General features: G+C 36.9%; 1 protein-coding gene across 13 annotated transcripts in view; it reads left to right on the plus strand.

Annotated features, from left to right (window-relative positions):
• Positions 1-25,681, plus strand: part of LOC131693578 (collectin-10) — a 225,607-nt gene that overhangs the window by 127,942 nt on the left and 71,984 nt on the right. For 12 of the 13 annotated variants that reach the window (XR_009306279.1, XR_009306276.1, XR_009306277.1 and 9 more), the window contains 2 exons: positions 10,881-12,592; positions 12,652-12,841. The exons of the other annotated variant lie outside the window; for it this stretch is intronic. The gene's annotated coding sequence lies outside the window, so the exon portion shown is untranslated. Of the gene's footprint in view, positions 1-10,880; positions 12,593-12,651; positions 12,842-25,681 lie in introns of those variants that run through there. 13 annotated transcript variants of the gene reach the window in all.

Here is a 25,681-nt window from a genome sequence, read left to right on the forward strand (position 1 = left end):
CAGATGGTCGCTACCGTGGGGATCAGGGATTACCTTCCACGCGCATTCTAACTTTAGCGAGGTCGAGCAAAGGGATAAATCTAATGCGCTTGGGCGCGCTGGTGGGGGAGGAATCCGTGTCATTTCACCCGTGTTTAGAATTGTCATGTTGAAGTTGTCGCAAATATTGTGAATTAAAGAGGAACGGTTATCATCATAAAGGCAACCCCATTCCGTACCGTGAGAGTTAAAGTCGCCTAAAACTAGTCGCGGTGCAGGCAGGGATTCTATGATGTCATGTAGCCGGCGATGCCCAATCGCGGTGTTGGGGGGAATATATATGGAAGCTATGCAAAGATCTTTGCCTTTGGTTGTTACTTGACAAGCGACAACTTCAATACCTGTTATCGAGGGAAGGTTAATTCTGTAGAAGGAATAGCGCTTTTTGATCCCCAAAAGCACTCCTCCATAGGGGGTGTCTCGATCCAGGCAAATAATATTAAAGTCGTGGAAGTTGAGATCTATGTCGGAAGTTAACCAAGTTTCACATAATGCAAATGCATCGCAACTCAAATTATTTATTAAAATTTTGAAGGAATCGATTTTCGGGATGATACTTCTGCAATTCCACTGTAGAACAGTGATCAAATCCGTGACCTCGTTCGATGAGTTAGCCATCGAGGGATACAATCGCTGAAAGGAGGGGCCATTTAGCAGTCAACTGCTTCAAAAATGTTCTTACTGTAGGGAGAAAAGCTAACATAAGACTTTTAATAGGATCAGTTATATTGAAAGTTTTTATTATCCAGTCCACAATGTCCGAAAGTTTGATAATTCCAGTGCCGCGATTATTCTCGAACTGAAACAGAGGAACACTTGGGATTTTTGATGTTCCGGGAAGTGCTGGGAACTCCTTCTCTGAGTTTAATCCTCCGAGACCAGGAGCTAATTGCTTCGGTTTGGTTGCAACACTTCCAATAGATGTGACTTTCTGAGTCCCGTCAAGGGATACCTTCTGGCCTTTACAACGAACTTTAGGAGAGGAAATGTTCCTCCTCTTCCTATAACTTCTAGGCGCCCTAGTAGATGTTCCCTCTTGTGAGTCATCGGCCTCGCCCTCGTTAGGCGGCAAGTGAGCATAGATGTTTGTTGAGGTTGGTGGTGTAGCTTTCTTTAGCATTTCTGCAAAAGAACGTTCGGATCGTCCAGCAAGGGAACGTTTTAGTTTATCCCCGCGTAGTTTGTACGCGGGACATGCCGAGATATCATGCAGATTCTCTGCACAGTAAGGACACTTCTCAGCATTCTTACTGCACGAATCATCTAGATGATTCTCCCCGCATTTTCCACAGCGGGCCTTATTGCTACAATGGGTGGCTGTGTGACCTAATTGTTTACACTTTGTGCAATTCATGACCCGCGGCACAAACAGACGCACAGGCAGACGAACCTTGTGCAAGAGGACGTAATTTGGCAAAGCGGTACCAGCGAAGGTCAACCGATAAGAGTTTGATTGGGGGTACGTTTTTGAACCATCCCCCGCAACTACTACTGAGTGCAAACGCTTGCACTCGAGTATTTTCACTGGCTGAAGTAAGCGGTCTCTGAAACGGCCAACCCCGTACTGCAGCAGATCCTCGCATGTCAAACTGTCATCGGTGACAACGCCTTCAGACTGTACTTTCACAGCTGGAATATACACGTGATAGTCCTTCGTAAAGTGCTCGCAGCAAGCAATATCGTTTGCCTGCTTTGAGTTAGTCAGCACGACCCTCAGCCTGTCTGAGCGGACCTTTTTTATTTCGATCACAGCCGAGAACCGTTCCGTTAGGTCTTTTGAAATTTGTAATAGATTCAGCGATTTTGTTTTGGGCCGAAAGAAGACCACAAAGGGACCGGTCGAGAGCTCTGGATATTGTTTGGGTCGGGGGAGAGCCTTAGGAGTCGACTCGATCTCCATTTGGCCATCCGGGGAGGAAGCCATCGACACCGTCAACGCACGGGGTCAGCACCCGCGCAGACGGGAAAAAGCCGTAAATGTATCAAAAAGGTAGATTTCACTTATCTGTATACTCGTTTCCCACGACGCACCAGTCCAGCTTAAATAGCTGGTTATTGTTCAATCCTCGCTTTACGAACAAAAGGTTGAGGAATGTGGCCTAACGGTTAACACACGCACAAAAGAAAATAAAAGTCCAAACCGAAGAGACAGAGAATGGCAAAATAACCTTGAACGCGGATTACTGCACTGTTCTTTTTCCAACAGACCGAAAACAAAACACTTCTATCTCGATCGAGCGATGCGTAGAGACTGTTTGGTAATTGATGAATCTAATAGTTTTATGAAAAATTAACATTTATATGTGAGTTGCTTTATACAATACAAGATTTACTTTGTGTTTTTCATGGGTATAGATTCGAAACACCTTCATTAAGGAATTTTAAGTATATGGGTCGGAATACTAGAAATAATAGGGACTTTAAGAACAGGCTTGACCTCTAACGGACCAATCTTTCATCTTCTGCTGGTAGGAGTTGGGCTCAGGCAGAATTTCTGCGAATCAATGTTAGGGTTGTGCAGCATTTTTTCTGCTGGCGAGTTTTTTTAGAAAGGGTCCTCGGCTGAAAAAGTATCTCTCGTGTTTTTTTATCTAGAGCTGAAAACAACAGTTCTTTTCATTCTTTGAAACAATAGCTAGCGACGTAGGTAGAATTTTTTAGATGTTTTGATTTATTTTCCACGCGATTTAATAGAAAAGTGCTGAAAAAGTCATTTACTTGTTACTAAATTAGATATTAAAAAACCTGTTGTAATTCGCCTAGTGATGTAATTGAGCCTTTCTCATTTATCCAAACTATGATTCCATGGATTATTATTTTCAATATAAATTTGATAATATCTTACTTTGTTATTCCACTTCGCATCTACCGTAAGCGTGAAATGGTTCGTGCGTGCGCCACATTTGTAATTTCTTACTACTATTATACTAGCGACGTAGGTAGAATTTTTTAGATGTTTTGATTTATTTTCCTCGCGATTTAATAGAAAAGTGCTGAAAAAGTCATTTACTTGTTACTAAATTAGATATTAAAAAACCTGTTGTAATTCGCCTAGTGATGTAATTGAACCTTTCTCATTTATCCAAACTGTGATTCCATGGATTATTATTTTCAATATAAATTTGATAATATCTTACTTTGTTATTCCACTTCGCATCTACCGTAAGCGTGAAATGGTTCGTGCGTGCGCCACATTTGTAATTTCTTACTACTATTATACTAGTCTTATTGAAAGAATTACTTTCTTCCATCAGCCGTCATAACTTTAGAATGAATAAAACAGCAATTCAACTTTATCTATTTTATTTTATTTTTTTTTTTATTTTGGAGCAGGGAAAAGCCTGCTGGAGCTGAATTTTGTTTGATCTCGCTCTCCAGCAGCCATAAAACGTCCTCATATTTTATATCAACGGGTAACAAACATCCAAATGATACATTTCGGCACTTATTACTACAATCAAAACTATCAACATAATCGTAACAACTTTTAACTTGCACTGGACTACATCTATCAAAATAATGAGCTCAGAAATGATTTCTTGACAACGTTGCGGACAGATGAAAGTCGAAGACATTGGAATAGCGATTGAAAACACAACACATTCTGACAAAATTGCAGGTATGCTGTATACTGGAGAAAAATACTTCATGCAAAAAAGCCTAAATACGGACAAGAGCGAATTTAAGAGTTTAATCTGACTAAGTGAATAATATACCACGTATTGGAGGTTTAAACTAGTCCAATAGATTACACAACTACAGTGCCGAGCGTTGCATTCTGATAAACCTCTATAAAAAGCCGTAATTCCGAAAGCAGCACCAACGAAGCGGATATGTACCGCTTCTGCTAAGATCCTAAGATTTTAGTAATCAAAGATTTTAATAACTAAACACGCTAACCCAACCGGCGCATCAGGATCGACGCCTGTAACATCATGATTACGGAATATTGGTCATGGCGAACGTCAACAGACAGGATTACGAATTGAACGGTGACTTAGGGCTGACGGGTGTGCTGTTCTTCTCCCTGAGCAAGGAAGGATGACACCGACTTGAAATGGCGAGTGGGCTAGCAGTATGGCTGCCTCCATCCCGTCAAAACCTTAGCAGGTCTCTGAGTACGTTAAAAGCTCGGCACCATTAGTTGATAGTGCTAGGTTTGGAATAACCATTCCCAATTTTACGACGATGCGACTCTGAACAGTACTACCCATGAAGAATAGTGTCAACCCTAGTAGGACCTCTCTGCTTGAATAGATAACCATGGGTTTACAAGAGGCGACTACGTACGAGCGGCTCGGAATTGAGACTCAACAAAATGGAGAAATAGTGAGAAACCTACACATATGGAGTAGCCGCGGCGAATCTGATCGCCTGAAAAGGTTTGGTGGGGTCAGGTATCTGCTACGCCGCCATGTTTTTCAAACCAAGATCTAAAACGTCGTTTTAAGGTCGATCCACAATCGACAGAATCAATTCCATACTTGCGATGCGATGCGACTTGGCGATGTTCGAAATCGTTTTATTATTGATGAATCATGATGTAAATTACTTATCAGTCATCAACATGTCGAAAACAACACATTTCTTCAATTTATTGTCCAATATTTTAGCTCGATTACAAATAGCTAATGATCGCGTCACGCCGTATCGTTTCTACCTAGTGCGGATCGAGCCTGCAGCAAAACGAGCAGAACAATCCGAACTGTCAGTGGGGCCCATAATTTGTGTGCCCGCAGAGATATTGACTTACGTCAGTTCAATACAAACGGTATAGGGGTGCCATATACGTGGGTGGGGTCACAGCCACCTCCAGCAGCTGAAGTTATTCAGCAAATGCAAGAGAAGAGAAAGCAGCAGCAATAGCAGTAAAACAGTAGTACCAGCCAGAGCAGAGCAATTCCACACGGAAGGCAAAAAGAGTGACAGCGAAGTGCTTGGTAGTGGAGCTCCACAAGTTTGTGGACACGAGAAACAATGTCCATAAGCACGTTGAGGAGACGGTTCTCAGAGTTCGGCAGGCTCTAGTGTATCCACCTCAGAGTTCGGCAGGCTCTAGTGTATCCGCCACTGGCAACTTGTCGAGTAGACCGCAACAGAGCTCCGGGTATGGGTCGTCGGGCGCCACGCTCCACGCGAAATCGCCGGACCGCCCGACGTCACCGTAAGCTAGATTCGTCGCTGGGGACTAGACCGAGTAGAGACACCACCAATCGCGCGTTGTTATAGGCACCAGCGAACCGGAGACCGTTCTCTACCGGAATCGCCGGACCAACCAAAGCACCTGACTAGGTGGCTCGGCTTCGCGAGAACCTCTACCGCAATTTTTCAAAAGGGTGTAAAGATTTCTACGTGCATTAATTTCAATTTTTTTTTGTTCGGTACTATATTTTATACAGCAAAACTTTCTGAAAACGAGTTTCAGAGAATGAATATTTATGTACAAAAAAATATACACTGAAAAAAATGTTGCGTCATTTTTCACAAAAACAAAAATTTATGTTAAAATATTAAATTGCAAAAAAAAACATTTTTTCTATTTTTTTGTTTTAGATACAAAAACCTATAGAGAAAAGAAATATTTTGAATGTGATTGTATGATGGAGAACTCATCGGTAAAAAAGTGTTTCTAACAATAACTTTATACATGTTTTTAAATTTCATACTAATTGACATACAAAACTGTAATTTTATTACAGAATACAATTCTTAGTCTTATTTTAAATCAAAATGTATTTAACAAAAATCTTCCTAAATGCGATAGTTTTCGAAATATTTGGAATTTTGTTCCAAAAAAACAGCTAATTCGTGTGATTATGCCCTTTTTAAAAATTATTCGCGTTACCCAATAATAAACTGTCAAAAATCTAATGTTTATCGTTTTAAAGCCGTAAAAGAAACTTTTTAAGTGTATTTCGATCATGGAGAAGCTTTCAATAAAAAAGTTTTTCTAACAACAACTTTTGTCATAATTTTATAATTCATAATATTTGCAGTCAAAAATACAATTTTCTTTTTAAATATGATTCTAAAGGCTATTTTAAATCAAAATGCGAATAACAAAAATTTTCTGAAATGTAGTAGTTCTCGAGATATTTCAAAATTCGTTTTATAACACAATTCTTTTGTGTTACTATGCTTTAATTGCCATATGGACATGATCGAAAGCAAAAATGTGAAGAAATCTTTGCCTTCTGCTGACTAGGAGTTGGACGTTGCACCCAAGTCTACCGCATGGTCTATGGTAGAACATAACTCATCATCATGTTTTACCGCCGACGCCGGCCATTTCCTTTCGATCATGAGCCTGCTTAGTCCTAGTTTTCCGTTCTAAGTTTATAACTGATTCGCTCTAGAATACCTATCCGTCTTTCAATTTCATTGCTTTCGTTTCTCTTAGTCTCAAATTTGCCGAAAATAGCCAACAAAATCGATACAGCACAATTCTTTTGGTTTCTTACGACCTTTTCAGAAGTTATTCCCGTTTCTAAATCAACAATAATAAGTTTTTCAAAAGGCCCATAACATTTCCTGTAACTTTCTTTTCGACATCAAGGTGATGTTGTAAACCATTTGAAAGCTATTCGAAAACAACCAAAACATGATCGAACTATTCAGTTTAATGATAAGACCCTAGTATTTTGTTTGTTTTCGTATAGCTTTCAAATGGTATATAATATCACCCTGATGTCAAAGAGAAAGTTACAGGAAATGTTATGGGCCTTTTGAAAAACTTATTATTATTGATGGAGAAATGCGAATAATTTCTGAAAAGGTCGTAAGAAGACAAAAGGATTATGTTGTTAAAACAAAATTTGAAATATCTCGCGAACTACTACATTTTAGAAAATTTTTGTTATTAGCATTTTGATTTAAAATAGAGTTTAGAATCATATTCAAAAAGATTTATTTTTGACTGCAAATATTATGAATTATAAAAATATGTCAAAAGTTGTTGTTAGGAAAACTTTTTATTGAATGCTTCTCCATGATCCAGATACACTGAAAAAGTTTCTTTTGCATTTTTAAAACTATAAACATTAGATTTTTGACATCTTATTATTGGGTAACGCGAATAACTTTTAAAAAGGGCATAATCACACGAATTAACTGTTTTTGTTGGAACAAAATTCCAAATATATCGAAATTTATCGCATTTTGGAAGATTTTTGTTAAATACATTTTGATTCAAAACGAGCCTTAAAATTATATTCTGTAATAAAATTACAGTTTAGTATGACAATTAGTATGAAATTTAAAAACATGTATAAAGTTATTGTTAGAAAAACTTTTTTACCAATAAGTTCTCCATCATACAATCACATTCAAAACATTTATTTTATCTATAGGTTTTTAATGACAAAATATAAAAAAAATAGAAAAAATAGGTTTTTCACAATTTAAATTTTTAACGCAAATTTTTGTTTTTGTAAAAAATGACACAACCTTTTTTTCAGTGTATATTTTTTCGTACATAAATATTTATTTTCTGAAACTCATTCTCAGAAACTTTTGCTGTATAAAATACAGTAATCGAACAGAAAAATTTTGAAATTAATGCACGTTTGCGCCCTTTTAAAAAACCGCTCTTGATCAAAATAATCTTACTGATTGTGGAAAATATTTAGTCTTCCATTCCGATGAAATGTGTAAAAAAATTCTAGATGCCGAAAATGTATGTTCGGCACAATATTTAAATCCAATATGACGGACCTATAAATTGGCCTTTCCAAAGCGATGTGTATTAAGAAATCAAGCAATTTATTATTTTTTGGCGGAGAATATCTCTAGAGCTCAACAACAGTTGTTTGCAACTATTTCACTAATTGTCATCCAAAAAACCGCAGTGTTTAGTAAACTTAATTCGCCAAAAGTTCTTTTCACTGCTTTGAAGGTATTTCTATCATACGTACAACTTTAAGTGGTTTCGAATATTGGATGTAGATTACTACATTCAGTTAATGAGTGTAATACAAAAAATCCTATTTTTGCGTAAAGTCACCCCATATTATGATATTACTCGTGCTTTAAACAATCATCAATGTGTGTATTGTCATTATATATCTACAAATGAATAATTTTTTTTTTAAATTTAAACTTTATACTTTTACATTAAATAAAAACATCATAAAACATCATAAAAATTTGATTAATAAAATCAATTTTTTTATGCATTGATTTCTCGGGAACAGTAAAATTTAATGTGAATTTACTGCATTATTTTTTCGCTGAACAGTAAAATTAATTATACATGAAGTTTTCATGCAAATCTACTGAGAGAACACTGCATGGAACAATGATAAAACAGTAATAACCATAGTACATACACTGCTGGCCAATAAAATAGGTGTGTGATAGATTATTTAGTTTTTCTCTCAATTACGCATACCAAGTTACAGCAGTCTCAATCACACCTACCGCACACAGAAGCCTTGGGATCTGTCAAGTTACTAGTGGGTTGTTGGCGCAGATTATATTTGCAATCTTTATCAAGATGCAAAACAAGACTACCGCAGGCTTTTTCGTGTGGTCAATATAATAGGTGTGTGAAATATATTAACGTGTTATTATTTTACATGATTCCATTATACGTTTTATTTGGTGAAGTTTGAATTCTGCGTGTTAATAAATGTATTCAAATGTTGAATAAGTCAAAGATTTGTTATAGAATGGGTCGAGCATCTCACTGTACTCAAGTGGAACGAAGTACAGTGCTAAGAAATTTTGTTCAAGAAGATAAGACGTATAAATAAATCGCGAATACACTGCGGCGTTCCGAAAACTTCGTTACAAATGCCTTAAAACCTTTGAAAAAAGGAAACACGCAAAAAACCCAAGAAAACATCTACAGCAGCTGACCATCGTATTGCAATTTTAGCGAAATCTGATCCATTCGCGTCATCCAAAACCAATCCAGCACAAATTAGAAAAGTGGCAGGTCCGAGAACAGTTCGCTGTAGGCCATAAAATTCCAATCTTCCAGAAAGAATTGCTAAGAAGGTTCCACTATTTCGAAGCCAAAGCCTTTGAAGAAAAATGCAATTTGCTTTTCAACAGCGTTAATAGGCCTGGTTCAAAAGGAATCAAAAAATGGCGACATATCTTTCGGAGGGACGAATCAAAGGTAAACCTGTTTTCCTCCGATGCACAACGAAACGTTAAACGTCCAAAGTGCAAACAGTTTGATCTACGACACACGCAAAATATGGTAAAGCACGGAGGCGAGAACAATGAGGTTTGGAGCTTGCTTCTCGTAGAATTGCGCAGGTCCTATTCTTCGCAACGCCACTATAATGGCAAGATTCGAATGCAAGGCTAAAGAATGGACATCCTAAAGGATGTCATGCAATCCTATGCCAAAGATAACGTGCCTTTACATGACAGTTTCTGCAAGATATTGACCAAAAACACACATCGAAGTATGTAAAGGAGTGATTTCGGGATAGTGAAGTGACTATAATTTCGGACCATGCCAATCTCCTGTCATCAATCCCGTAGAAAATTTACGGAATGTGCTTAAAAAGAAGTTATACGATCGAAATTTCACAAATAAGGATCGTTTGTGGGAAGCAGCTTAAAAGGAATGCTACCCTATACCAACGGAAACTTATCAGCGTTTGAATGACTCAATGTCAAGACAAATGGATAAAATTTGGTTGAATAAGGGAGCTTACACAGGTTACTAGTTGTTAAAAATGTTGAAGTCTTAAAATCATTGGATTTGAAAAATTTTACGCAATTTTACAATACACCTATTTCATTGACCAGGTACTTTTTTGGATTTCATAGAGAAGAAAGAGTTACGATAAAGCATAACATTTAATTTACAAATAAAAGTCTTCTTTTTCATATTTACGACTGTGCCTAACTATAAAATATTTGAATATAGAAATATTTTTAGAGAAAACTCAAAATTTCATGTATTTTTATTTCACACCTATTTTATTGACCAGCAGTGTATTGTTATATGGTTGCTTGCAGAGTAAATGCTATTGTAAATTTCTATCTGGGACCGCAACACAACCGGGGTTGGTTTCGTATTTTTCGTGTTTCGTTCTATACTCTATCACCGGTAAACGACAACCAAAACCAAACCGGGGTGCAGTGCTAACGAAATATCGGTTAGGTTTTCTTGCCTCGGTTGAACACAACCAAGAGCAAAAGTGCACACGGTACAGCAAATGGAAACATGTGTGAAGATTTCGTTTACCGTACTGGTACTCAACCGGTTTTCCCCACCTCTTCTTCTTCGAATTGGAGTCCGGTCCCTTTTTTCATGATTATCACATGTATACTTTCTTTTTCTATCAAAAACTTTTAGAAAATATGCTTTAACCTTCTCTTCTTTCGATTGTTTTTTTCATGAATGTCACAATTTCTAAAATTTATTTCATGTTTTTTTTGCTTTAGTCCTAGAATTCGATATTCATTTTGTTCGACAGACTGAGCTCTCTTGAATACCTTTCTTCGTTCCCCAAACATTCTTATAGAAAATGTTTTTTAGTGTGTAGCATTATTTCTCTCGACCTACAAAATTTCAGTCAATTTCCATAATAACCCTGTTTGATTATATATTTGTGCATACTGTATATAAAATCTACCCCACACTTAACACACTACCATACTGAACAACCCCTAACACTTGACACAGATTTGCATGAACGCTCGATCAGATCACCATCCCTGGTAGTACTGTAACTAAACTTACCATTCAACCATCACCCACCCACTGACCAACCGACACAGTTTATCGCCCCTACCCAACTGCATCCCTTTCAGGTGATCACCTCCAGCCTAATGCTATTCTTTTTCTCTGCCCATTCTTTCCTTCTTTCTTCCAGCGGAGTATGAACCATTGCTCGGCTGGTCGGCTCTCGATGATGATTTCGTTGACCCAGAGGTGAGCATCTTGAGCGAGATAACTAACGAGCTTCGGTTGCGGGAAGAAGCAAACCAGAGAAAAGGCGTTACCAACTCAATGGCGAATGTGATTCAACCCAGTAAAGTTAGAGATAAACGGCAAGCCATTAATAGCCGTACCAACCGCAGGAGCAGAACGACCCCACAGCGCGAGCAGGCAATTACAAATCGTATAGATTCTAGGTATTATATTTCTGACGATTACATCGATTACACCACAACTCCGAAGACGGGCAGAAACTTGCGAGATAATTGGTCCGAATATAGGATCTTGTCCAAGAGTAAGGCGACGGCGAATGAAATTAAAACGAGTCGACCCAGAACCGTCGCAGCTCAAAGCACTTTGACTAGAAACACTGCAAGGTCTAGAAATCGTAACACCCTCAAGTCGTTGGCTTACAAACCAAGTTACAACACTCGGAGGCCATCCTTTACGTTGTCGGCTTACGGAGGAAACAAAGTCCAGACACGTGGGAACCCCAGACGCGGAGGAAGCCACAGAACATATAAAGATGAGGAACAACGTGGCAATCGTTATGGTCATACAGCAACAAATTCGGATTGGCGCAAGAAGACCGTTAGCTTGGGTAGCACTAGTTTACAGCCCAGCACTCCGGCTCTGACTGTCACATTCTATCTTTCAACCGATGCCACTGTATCTTTGGTCACCAATTCCCGAACAGAAATTAGTGTGATCAAAACCACTACTACCAGCATCGAGGAAATTTGTACTACATGTTTCTCTTTGACACAGGGTCCGAATGGGCTACCGATCAACGTTTTAAACAAAGAAATTACTTCGTTCATTAACGACGGACTTTTCGAAATAACCAAATTCATTTTGAGTTCTACCCCAACAACGACCGTATCGATTTCATCGAACACCTTCCGTGGTCGGCAAACTGCTTATTCCGCTACCATTTCAACAACAATCTATGAAGCAAGCCCTTTCGTTCAAACCAAGGGCAATAACCCTAACAGTGCAGTCCTATCTAATGCCCCACTTGCTAACATTCTCCTATCCCAGCTATTGTTGGGAAACCTCGGTGTTGGAGAGCCAAACTTTGCCCCTCGCCCAACCGAGTTCATCCCAGACCCGAATCGCTACCAGTTGGTTGTCACTACAAACACCGAGTATAAAACCCACGTGAAGGAAGTGGTCAGCACTGTAACCCAAACTAAGTCTATTGTTCTGCCGATAACCTTCCAAGGTCGCGAAATTCTCACAACTATTTACGACAGCGAGGTAACACCGACCGTAATCACTTCCTTTGTCACCGAAACCTTAACGATTCCAACAATCTCCACTGTCCGTATCCAACCTACGACGGATGATCTTTCCAATAAACTGAGCCTCCTGATTCCTCTGTTGGAAGAACGCGAACGAAGGAATCAGCTTCTGTCGGCCGCCGCAGTTGAACCGGTGCTACCGATTGTTTCTACGCCTCCACCCACAATGAGCCAGCTGTCGAGTGCATCGATTTCGAAGGTCTACGTTTCCGGTCAGCATCCGGGCGAATTCAGCGTGTCATTCACCACGATTCTCAATACGTAGGATATACGTATGGATAGCTGTATGTACGTAGCTTCAGCTTAGCTGTTTGGACACAGTAGATGCGAGTCAATTTTTAGGGTTGTACTGTAGTAGAAGATGGCGATTGATTTACTAATGATGCTTTTTACATATTCCAGATAGGATCAATTAGGATACATTCTTCCAAAATTGCCAATTATCATTAGTCAACGGGAGAGACGATAGAGACCTGCTGATATTAGAATACTCGACACGAAGGATGCTAGCTTTCCTACAGCCCTGCACTTGAACTATCGTCGCTGCTATAGTTTAGTGATGTTTTGTAATACTCTTTTGTAGGAAATGTTTATAAAAATAAATAAACTACTTGTTATGCTATTGCTATTTATCGAAAGATGTGAAATTCCTTGTCTCTCACAATCTTTGGTAATACGTGATCGTTCCAAAAAGGTCTGGTAAGTACTGTATGTTTTGTAAATATCATTCGATACGGTGAATGAATTTTATTTCTTTAGACAACCTATTCGAAATTTACTAATAATCACGACATATTCACTACTAAACATCTTAAAATGGATAAAAATTTTGTAAGATATTTCACTGGATTATATTTCTCCTCTACTAACAAAATTATTTACAAGGTACATGAAAAAATCCTGTCATGATGGAACATTTTTAGAACCAAAATTACGCCAATCAAAAATCCTGTTTGAGTTACTGGTTGTCAGTTTTACATTAGTATAGAAAAATTGAGAGTCTGGTGGGTTACAATAGTGGATAGTCAAAAAATGATAGAAAACTAGTTTTTTGAAAATTTTATCGCAATTTAAACAAAATAAATTAATTCGTGGCTCTTATCTAAATAATAACCATTGAAATGTCTTTCTAAAAGCATGTTTGAATATCACTACATGTCGAAAGACGGGTTTTGGAATTGTTCGAAAAGTGTCCGAGTGAACTAGGTTCTCGGGAAGAACCCGGAGTGTGGGTACTGATATAATGTTGGAAAACAGGGTGCAGGAACGGTCAAAAAGTTTTATCTATTTTTATTTAGGTTCTATGGATATACTTATCTAGGTTATATTTATCTAGGTTCTATGGATGGTGTGTTCATTTCGGTGAAATACTCTCAAAATATTCTCCCACTTGCTTTGTAAAATTATGACGACTTTTTTTAAACTGTTCGAAATGTGTTCACTTTTCCGATGGAAGCAGGTTCCCGCAATACCTGAAATGCTAAAATGTCCTGAAGCTCGACTTCAGAGCAGATCAAAACGTGTGCTCTTCTTGGAAAATATGTTCCCGAAATACTCCAGCGCCAATTCGACCAAAAACCCTGAGCATGTCGAGAAAATCCTCAGATTTTTTTTCCAATGCGCTTAAATATTTTTCAAAATCATTTCTTTAAATTGTCTCGGAAGTCTGTGATTTATTGTTACGGGCCATATGGCAATTTTACCTCGGACTGGCTAGTCACGGCCTCCGGGAATCTGCTCGGGAATGTCCGTTCCGTGGTCAAACCACCAAATGGTTCCAAAACCACGAGATACAGCCTACTGATGCAATTTTGAGAATTTTGATACCCATATTGCCAGTATTTCATTGAGATTCACAAATAGTATCCCAGTACCGGAACATGCTTAGTACCCCGATTCACTTTTATCAAGTCTAAAAGTGGATAAATCCTGAACCCAAAACAACCAAAGTATCGATATCGGTTTGAAATTGCCTTAGTTATTAGTATTTAAATGTTGTGGGTACCTGGGTACCCTCGTTGGCCCGCTACGCGGTAAAAAAAAATCAGGAGCCCCTCCTCAATCCCCCTTGCTATATCAACAATACTATTAACCTAAAAGATGAAGTTAGCGAAGTTCTAACATGCCACAAAGTTTCAATTCCAGCTATGGATAAAACTATGGAATTTCATTAATTGAACTCTGACTGTAAGACGTCAGCCCCTAAACGAAATTTAGGATACTTTTCATAAAACCGCTTAAAATTTCGTTGAAAACTACTGAAAATCATTGTTTTGAAATTTTGCATTTTTATGAACCCATTTACATTAGTTCTGGACGCAACAATCAAGAACCAGTTCATGAAACCTTATCTGACAACTGTCCAGTATTTCCCCCTCAGAAGAAAAAAATAGGTAAAACCAAAATTTCTCCCCAGGGTTAAATTTTTTGGTGAAACCACTATATGTACGTAAAGGGCACAAAACCTAACTTAACAAAGTCGTGGATGCGTTTCGACTTCGTCTCATCAGAAACCGACACTAACTTATTGTCGTAAATTATTGGTGCCGGCTTGATGCTAAATCCCTAAAACGGAAAAGTACTTTGTGTTTCAGTCGAACGACTGATCAAACGTGATGTAAGTTAATGTCGGTTTCTGATGAGAAGAAATCGAAACGCACCCATGACTTTGTCAAGTTAGGATATGTGCCCTTTACGTACAAATAGTGGTTTCACCAAATTTTTTCACCCTGGGGAGAAATTTGTCCAAAAATGATCTAGTCTGTCTTTCGAAAAGGGTCAATCTTTTTCTACCATTTTTTTTCAAATGGTTATAGTCTAAAATTACAAAACCGACAAAAAAATGTTGTAGGAGTGATTTTTACAAAATTAGTCAAATTTTTGAATAAAAATATTGAAAAAATCTTCATCGACTCCTACAAAAAAAATTTACAAAAAAACCCATCTTTGATTTCAATAAAATTTTGTTCCAAGATAGCTAATTATGTTCCCTACATACCGTCAACAGTTCAAGTTGGGCACTTTCAAGGAAAAAAATTTTTTGAAAAAACTTTTCTTTGTCCAAATTGAATTTTTTTAGTGTATTTTTATCGAAAACTAAACCAATGAAAGTCATACTCATCTCAGAATCCAATTTCCCAATTTGCTCGTTGCCTGATACACGCATAAAATATTAGCAACAAATTTGGTATATATTCATAACAAATTTGAATGAAGACTTGAAGAGCCAGTCTTGCTCGCGACTTTGAAAGTACCATAACAACTCCCCGAGAATTATATAACTGGGCAGTTGAACAAGCTAATAGAAATATCACAAAATAAAATTTCTGCTACATATCCACTGAACAGTACAACAAAATGTCAGAAGAACTCGAAGAACTGTATAATAACGTCAAAACAATATCTGGCACTCGGAAATTCCACAGCTTTGTACCTAGGGAGTGGGCGTAGCGTATTGGTAAATCGATTGCCTTGTACGTAGCGCACCTGGGTTCGAGTCCCGACCCCGCACATAGGGTTAGAAATTTTTCCTAAGAGATTTTTCTAACCCGAAGAGGCGAATGACCTTAAGGTTAAAACCTCTATAATTGAAATAAAAAAAAAAAAAAGCTTTGTACCTATTCCTGGTGGCAAAGTAGAGGCAAAAAGGTAATCCAATTTAGTAGATGAACCAAAAATATTTTCCTTGCATAGAAATAATACAAAATAACATGCATCATGTTTTAAGACAAATGTTTTTATATAAATGAATAAATAATTATATAAAATTCAATACATTATGTTGTGGTGGCTATTTCTTTCCCTGATCATTCCTACAAGAAAAAACCGATTTAATCCACCTAGCAGTGAGATGACACATTTCTTACACATTTCACTATTGGATTCGTTTGCAGAACTCACGAGAAGTAGGCACCCAACTTCTCGTGAGTTCTGCAATCAAATGAATCAAATGAATCAAATGAATCAAATAAATCAAATGAATCAAATGAATCAAATGAATCAAATGAATCAAATGAACCAAATGAATCAAATGAATCAAATGAATCAAATGAATCAAATTGATTTAATCCGTCCAGTGAATACAATGAATCAAATTAATGAAATGGATCAAATGAATAAAAAGAATGGATGAACAAAATGAATAAAGTAAAAAATAAATGAAATGCATAAATAAAACAAACGAATCAAATAAACAAAATGAGCTGAAGTGATAAAATGAATAAAAAGAAGAAAATTAGCAGAATTAAACGCATTGATTAAAATGAAAAATTAAACATTGGTAACAGGTTATGAATTAATATAAAGAAATAAATTGAATCAAATAAATTATTTGGATGAAATGATTAAGACTGAAAAAGTAGTCAGATTATTAAAATGAAGAAACTGAACAAAATGAATAAACTGGAAAAAAAATAAAGTGCATACAATGAAAAAAATGAATAAAATAAGTTAAATGAATGATATGAGTAAAATGCACAAAAAGAATAAACTGATCAGTGTGAATCCAAAGAATGAAACGAATAAAATAAGTAAAATGAACGCAGATGAACAAAACGAATAAAAATATGCGGAATGAAATAATTAATTAAAATTAAATGGTCATATATTTGAAGCTAAAAACATTTTTGAATAAAGAAAATGAATAAACCGGATTATACGAATTTGAGAACCATTGCACCAGAAAGTTTTGAAATGTTTTTGAAAATCCCATCTTCTGAGAAAAGGCTAATAAATATCCAATGGACTTTCTAGGGCTTCCATCTTTTTTGGTTTTATTCTTTTTGTTTTCATGCTTCTTTACTTGATGGCGTCGTTTTAAGATTATCTGGTTATCTACTTTATTGTTGGACCTTAATTGGTTATCAGGAACCTGGAACGTTCAATTTGCTTTGGAATTCGAAGTTTACTTTTTGGTCACATATTCCCGAAAAAAAGATTTATGTACAGAATAGAATTTACTGGTCCAGTATTTTAACACGCAATTGAATAAAGTAAAGTGAGACAAGGTCACATGTGCTTTCGAGCCCCTTGAACAGAAAACGACAGAGAATGCGATTCGTGAATGAGACAGGTAGATATTTCAAAGTTTTTATTTGAATTGAAGTAAATAGTGTGCAATGTCTAGGCTATATGTCGATAGCATAAAAGCCGTGCATTTAGTTGATTGCAATGCAGTCTATTTCCATTCATCCTTATAGCTTTCATATTGTTTCGTTCGGAATTCTCGTGCATTAAATATGGATAAATAAGTCCTATACAGACCAATACTGTGAAAAAGAAATGGTTCAAACTTTTCCTGGATCTAATTTGTGGATATTTTTGGTCTTTGATCCGTTATTTTTCATGAAAGTTCGTACCAATACAACGAATGTGCAGCTGATACAACTCATGGTTCATTCGCCTGCGCCACGTTCCGTCTTCCATCTGCACGCCACCATAGATGGTACGCAACACCTTTCGTTCGAAAACTCCAACGGCGCGTTGGTCCTCCACGAGCATAGTCCAGGTCTCGTGGCCGTAGAGGACCACCGATCTAATCAGCGTCTTGAAAATAATCAACTTCGTGCGGCGGCGAATTTTGTTCGACCGGAGCGTCCTCTGGAGTCCAAAGTAGGCACGATTTCCCGCTAAGATCGTCTCTGAATTTCTCTGCTGTTATCATTGTCGTCGGTTACCAGTGAACCCAAATACATGAATTCGTCGACCATCTCGATTCCGTCACCATCAATCCGAACTCGGGTGGGAGGTTCACATTGTCGTCTCTAGAACCTCTTCCTCTCATGTATTTTGTCTTTGAAACGTTGATGGCAAGTCCAATCCTGCTGGCTTCAGCTTTCAGTCTTTGAGCATATATTTCATTCAAAATTGAATAGAGATACGAATAATTTAAATATCGCAGGTGGAATGTCTCTTTTGAAAATTTTCATCGTCAAACTTTCATATTACCTAGTTAAGCCAAATAGAGAGAGAGAGAGAGAGAGAGAGAGAGAGAGAGAGAGAGAGAGAGAGATGGGGGGGGGGGAGGGGCGTGTGAGGAATGGCAAATGATGATTAATGCAGTGACATTATTTTTATAGGTATATTATTATGATATATTGATTCTTACATTCTTATGATAAATAATGTAAGTAGTAATTTTTGCGCCATAACCAGTATAACCTAAATCCTGCAAAACAGCCAAATTTTCGCTAGATTTTTGGACATCAAACATACAATTGCTTTCGGCGACGCCACGAGTATAATAGTATATGAGAAATCTTTTATCTTACTACTAGGTGAATTACTTGTTGATCTGTGTATTTATATGCCATCCAACATTTACCTCATAATTGAACGCAATGCCTAATCCAAGGGATTAATACTAGAACTCACTGTTTCTTTATCAACACATTATTTTGCCTTTGAAGTGAACTTGTATATTGATTTTTGAGAAATAGTCCATTTATTATAAAGGTAATTCACAAAATGTTCTCAACATCAAATTCCTTGAATCACGTAGATGTGTTTTCATACCCCAATATTCAAAATTGGTTTAGTTTTGTCACTAAAACACCTGTAAAGCAATACTCTGTATGAAACAATCCCATTTTTAATTTGTGGAAATTGGTAAGAGAGGGCTAAAAATACAAAATGTTTAATATCTCCGCCGCTCGTGCACGGATTTAAACAATCTATAGCTTGTTAGAAAGGTATTTTGACAAGCATGCAGTTGTGGGACAATATTGTATTGTTCGAAAGTTATTTGCAAAAAACCTGTTGTGTTTTGACAAAATCGCCTATATCTCAGAAAGTAAACAACATATCGAAAATCAAAAATAATAGTGTCAAATGGCAACGTTAGGCCTTTCATTTGAAGTTAATTTCATTAAGATCGGTTCAGTCATTGCTGAGATATTTACATGACATTTTGTACATACATACATACACACATACACACATACACACACACATACAGACATTGTCTCAATTTGTCGAGCTGAGTCGATTGGTATATGAGACTCGGCCCTCCGGGCTTCGGAAAAAGTTTTCAAAGTTTGAGCGAATCCTATACATTTCTTTTGTAAGAAATGTGAAAAACAAGAAAATAAAGAAGTAATAATGGAATATTTGTTTAAGTTTGAGCTTGAGCTTGTGCGACCACCCCTGGCTGATACTCCGTTATCGATCGGGACTACTAGTTGAAGTTGCACAGGGAATCAGTATATAATTATGGGAGTAGCAAAACATCTTTCAATGTGCAACTCCTGGTAATTCTAAAGTGATTTTGATCAATACCGGCGCCGACCAGGTCCGAACGTAGATCGCGAAAGGAAAGGGAAAGAATGGTTAGTCCGATACTTGCTTTTGCTAGAGGACGTATATACTACTGCGCACTCTACAAGTATCACGGGAGGAGGATATTTTTTTAGTAAGAGTATAGAAGTTGGATCTACTTCTTCTTTACCGACGTCAGAGAGGTGATTCCACTACCTGTACTAGATATCGATCCACCAATTTCATGGACCGGGGACCAACTTCCCTTTACTTACCTTCTGAAGGAAGACGTGACCACAGATTTTTTCGCCTCAGAAAAATCTCAACGACCTCGGCTGGAATTGAACCCAGGCTAACTGGAATGAGTGGCGGTCACGCTTACTATTCAACCACCAGCGCCGTCAGAAGAAATAATGGAATATTTGTTTAATGACATAAACTCTTTTCAATGGGATTCTTGGTTAATAAAAATATACCTAGTAGCTAAATAAAACAACATCTTCTCACAAACTGAGTTTTAGTTTTCGATAAAAATCCACTGAAAAAAAAACCAGTTTGAACAAGGAAAAGTTTTTTTTTCAAACTTTTAACTTTTTTTCATTGAAACTGCCTAACTTGAATTTTTGACGGTAAGTAGGGAACATAATTTCCTATTTTGGAACAAAATTTCAACCAAATTAAAAATGGGTTTTTTTGTAAATCGGCTTTAAATTTTTAAAATCGATTTTTACAGTGTAGGAGTTTCAATTTCCAGCTATGTATAAAACATTGGAATTTCATTAATTTAAGTTACCGCGTCGGACACTTAACTGATAACTCCAGAATTCAATATATCTGAAACTACGGAACTCCCAATATAAGACGTCAGCCCCCAAAACTAGACGAAATTTGGGATACTTTTTACGTTCATTTATCACTGGACCTAAAAATAGATAACGAGAGAGATTTGGCCCGATCGGTGAGAGGGAGAGGTGACGATCTGCTTATAGGAGACATTGGGGGTCGATGGGTCAATTAGGAGGTATTGGAGACTGCAGCGGTGATCACAAAAATTGTTGGGAACATGTGATGGTATCATCACAGTTCCTCGATGGTGCAGTGGCTATCGCACCCAACTAGAGACTGGGAGATCGCAGGTTCGATTCCTGCTTGAGGACATATCTTTTCTCAGTGTTTCCAATAAAGGTGAGTTTTCACCGTTTCTTCATTCTCACTGTTCCGGTCATTCTTTCTCAGTCTGTTTTCCAGTGGACATTTTTTCAAAAAAGTCTTCACTAATCTGAAAGTTTTTACTTTATCTTGATAAAAATCACAAATAAGAGCTGCCAGACTCCTAACAAGTTGATTAAATTACTTATCACTTCATATTCCTTCGAAACGGAAAGGTGGCAATATAGTTGCCACCGCTTTATAAAGGTAAGGTAGTTTCAAACTCAAAATCGTCTCAAATATTCATTAAAGTGAAGTGGTATTTTCACATTAGAAACCTCTATAAAACTGTAAGCTATGCAAAAGAGTTTTTGGTCTAATTCGTACTTGTTGTAAACATATGGACGAGAGCAATTTATTAAATTATCAGGAAATATAAACAAAAGTTTAATTATTTTGAAAAAAAGGCGCTTTATAATCGATCAACATAATTGAATTCTGCAGCTCATTAACTCTGACTAGATCCGATTTGGACTAGATGGCATAAAGATAGTACAATTAGCCACAATCAGATTCGAGTTCTACATCTGTAGCTACTTTTATTCATTCGCTCGTTTCAGTCAATTTTTGTGTTGGTATTTTATCCCTTAAGACTACCAAAAATCTTTGCAACAGGTGGCACGAAAATCCAAAGAAAGGAAACGAATTAGGTGGCATATAATAGAAATAACAAAACTTCGAAAGGTCACCCTTAGATGAGTTATATTTTTTAAATCGAGAATATAGTATCGTTGATTAAAAGCTGAAGTAGTATGTAGAAACCGAAAGAGCGAATCCGTCTCATCATCATTTTTGGTTTTGCTGGGAAGATTTTTCTACGACGAACAAAGGCAGTCAGCGATCATCGTAGAGGTTCAACAATCCTCTGCGACATTTATAACTGGTTCGAAGAATGCGTTTTTTTTCGTGTAAAGCTCATTTCATTTTCATTTTTGTAGCATCCTAGCTTTGCACGATCAAAAAGATTTGTATTTCATTATCATCAGTCTGGATGTTGGATTAATAATGTCTAGTAGAAGAACAAGTTCCACTGACTAAAGACGACATCAAATTAAACACTGTTCCGAAAAAAAAGAAATTGAGTTTGCATCTACCACAAATTTTTTTCGGAAAGAAAGGGGAAAATGATGAAAAATTTCGTTTCCGTTTGTTTTAGTACGTCAGGATCGGTTTTCATGAGCGTTTGAATAATTCCGGAGCATCAATTTTGAAAATAGTCACCCGGTGGAATTGAAAATTTCAAGCTCAATGAAAAAACGAATAAAGATGCTATTTGATATTAATATTTGAAAGTGGAATAGAATGGCTTTGATTAGATTTTAAACTAGGTCACGTTCTCCGGTTATGCACTTTTGACACTTAGTCAAATTGAAATAAATGTGTGAAAAGTTGTTTTACAGTCAATATCCCATAATTTCGACTCCGTCAAGAGTGGAGGTTTAGTATCTTTAAAACAAAATATAACATATTACGAGGATTCGAGTGTGTATCTTCGTCGCGAGCGGTTGACTCTTGTAGAGCTCCCTTCGAAGAAAAAAATTCAATCCGAAAAGTGAAAAAAGATACGGCAATAAGAAAAATTAGCATATTCAAATAATTGGCGTTTCACCAGCGACTAGCGACTACCAGGTGTCGCCCCAAAATTCTTCGCCCGAAAAATAGGTGGCAAACCAGCCACTCCAGCTCAGCTAATTTCGTCCGCGTCCCTTGTCACCTATGTTTTATTGGGTGTTTCATAGGCGGTGCTATCTTTAGAAATGAGCCGCCTTGGATATTCAACTGTTTTTTTTTTACTTTCTTATTTTATTGCGTATGAGGAGAGGTTTTGATTCTTTAATATTCGGGAACACGTATCTGCCGGTCGGCAAATTTTTCTTTGGACTGAGCAAACTAATTTCTATGTTTCTTTAGGGTTTGTTTTACCAACGGGGGAACTGATCCAAAGAGCATTCAATGTGCTTAGGGAAAACACATGGCCTTATTTGAGTGTAATGATGACTTCAATCATGTATAAGGTTTGAGAATTGACAATTCGCGAGAGGAATCGGGGATCGGTAAGCAATTACCTTCAGTTATGTCAGCACGAAGAATAAGTGTTTTGCTGTCATGTTCATTCAGCTTTCAATTCTATCTCATGCCTCCAGTCTAAGTTTGTTAATGGCATTTGGTCCTTTGACCGGCGACGACTGGGTGCTATCAGCCTTTTGCCAATAGTAGCAGAATGAGAGGGTGCGAACAGATCTAACGGAGAAAACAATACCGTCCAAATGAATAGTTGTTGGGAAATCAGCTCCAATAAGACTTTAATTTGACTAGTATCGATGATCGCGGGTCAATACGTACTGAAAATTCGCCGCGTCTGTTTTAATGAATCTAATTTCAAGTTCCGTTATTGGTGGCAAGCCCGTGCATCAGGTTAACGAGCCTCTGTATTTCCCTTTAATGTTCGATATAATCGTTCGTATACGTGTATTCCGCAAACAATCCGATATTAGAAATAGGAAATACTTTCGTTGATTTATAACATCTCGAGCTATCATAACTCTTTGTGTGTATAACGTGTTATCACTCGGTAGTTTGCAACCCAAAAAATATATTGTGGAGAAGGTATAGCGAAATTAGTCTAAATAATGTCGCAATAAATAGTGATCCGGCCTATTATGCAGATAAGATTAGCTTTTCTAGGCAATACTCCCACGATCGGCTATGTGGAGTTGAAATTGCTTTTGTTTAGAAAACATAGGATACTCTCGGTAGCCGGCTAGCCAGTGTTTAAAAAGAACCAAAAACAAAACAAGATCTTCTTTTTCGAGCGATCTTGTTCTCGAAAACTTACTAAACTACTACCTAATGAACTAGATCAATTATTACATGATAACGCTACTGGCACACTTACTAACAACTCTCCCATTCCCGTGATACATGTGGAGATGCAGAGGATTCCTCGGTCTCTAGTAGCAACATGTATCGGACTAACATTCCTTCCTTTCCCAGAAGATCTGCATTCGGACGTGGCCGGCGTCGGTATTGATCAGCATGCAGGGATCAGAATAGATTGTACAATGTGGCTCATCATGTTATTCCCAAGCATGTTGTTCCAATGAACATTTTGCAACCGAATTTGGTTCTGGTCAATAACGAAGTAGCAACTACGAGCGATCTCTTATGCTTATGCTTATGCTTATGCTTTAAAACAAAATATAACATATTACAACGCATCTTTTGAAGAATTAATTTTGGGGATTAGTTTCCCTAGAAGTAATTATAGAGAAACAACTGTTCAAAAATATTATTTAGAGACTTTGTGTTGACAGTCTTTAGTTGATGGGAATAATATTAGGAACAACTTTATTGAAGACATAAATGCTCCATGTATTCAAAATATCGTGATATATTAGATTATTTGCAAAAAAGCGTTTAAAACATAATGTTCTAATATTAATGTTTAAAACAAATTTGATCTTAGTTTGACTTACTTAAAATACGTTTAAAGCAATGTAATACAAATTTTCACCAAAGATATGAGTCTTTAAAAGTTAGAATAAAAAAGTTATATTTATGAAAATAAGTGTGAATAAAATTTCATATACATGTTCTATATTTCGATATGCTGCATACACGAGAACTTCAAATTTAAAATATGTACAAAAGTTATTTTTTCGGTAAAAATTGGTGTTTGCCTATCGGTTGCCAATATTCAAATCTACAGCAATAACTCAAATTAGAATCCCTTTGGACCGGATGGCAATCGGCCGGAGTCGGTTTCGAGTTATTTTTTTGAAGCGATATTCATTCGCTCGTTTCACTCATTAATTTTTGGGCCTTTTATCCCATAAGACGCTTAAAAATAGTTGCCATCGATACCATAATCCAAAAAAAAAGAATCAGGTATGTATATGAAAAATGTTGTTGTGGCATGCAATAAAACCAACAGAACTTTGAAAGCTCGCCTTTAGATAACTTGGAATCGAAAAAAATGTATCGTTAATTAAGCATTTAGCAGATGAAAACCGAAACGAGCGGATCATGTGTCTCGTCATTATCTAAAACAGATATCAAATTAAATGTTGTTATGGTACCTTTAGGCCATTTTAATGCTACACGGCCCATGATCGCATATTCGTCCTATTTTCTATGGTATTTCCTATCTTTATGGGACTGACTTGCAATCATAGGCAGTAGAAAGATTTTCCGGTAATTTAAGTGTAATCAATCCACAAAGAACAGAAAAAATCACCCTGAGTCAAAATTTTTCTAACGGGTGAAATGAAAATTTCGTTGAAAAATCCAATTTTTCGGTAGTATTTGACATTGACAATCAATTTCAGATGAGTTTTTCGTAAAACAAAAAGTTTTTTGGTGCGGTTTGACATTTTAGGTTTTTAACCTGTTTAAAAAAAATACTACGGGCTAATTAACCAATTTTAACGAAGCAAACACCAAATAAATGACAAATGTTGTTTGTGATATCTTTCGGTTCGAAAAGTTTTTTTATATTTTTAAACTTGATTTATGATTGGAAAAAATTACAAAGAAAACAATAAATTGAATTGAAATAGGAGGCAATATATTTGCCACCAACCGCTAAAAAATGTCAGTTTTCCTAATGTGTGATGTACTTCAAACTAGACCAGTACGAGTATAGAAACAAGTAGATTTGAATCAGAAATTCAAGGAGAAATTAAGGTGGCTTACTTCTTATTGTTTGATTAGCAGTAAATCATTCCGGGATTCTGACGATAAGTTGAAAAATGAGACCACATATTTAAGACGTACAGTTCATCGTAGTTTAGTAGACAAATAAGACAGGCACAATTGCACCACTAGGTGCTTTAAAACAGGTTGTTCGATTTCCGACTACTGTGCGGTCCCAGATGTGAGAACGAACTGAATATTTGCCAGATCCACGTTGCATTGGCGCACAGAGGAGTAATTGGGGTCGAATCCGGGCCAAAATTATTTGCTGTTG

Source organism: Topomyia yanbarensis, chromosome 3 (genome assembly GCF_030247195.1).
Source record: "Topomyia yanbarensis strain Yona2022 chromosome 3, ASM3024719v1, whole genome shotgun sequence".
Taxonomy (NCBI): domain Eukaryota; kingdom Metazoa; phylum Arthropoda; class Insecta; order Diptera; family Culicidae; genus Topomyia; species Topomyia yanbarensis.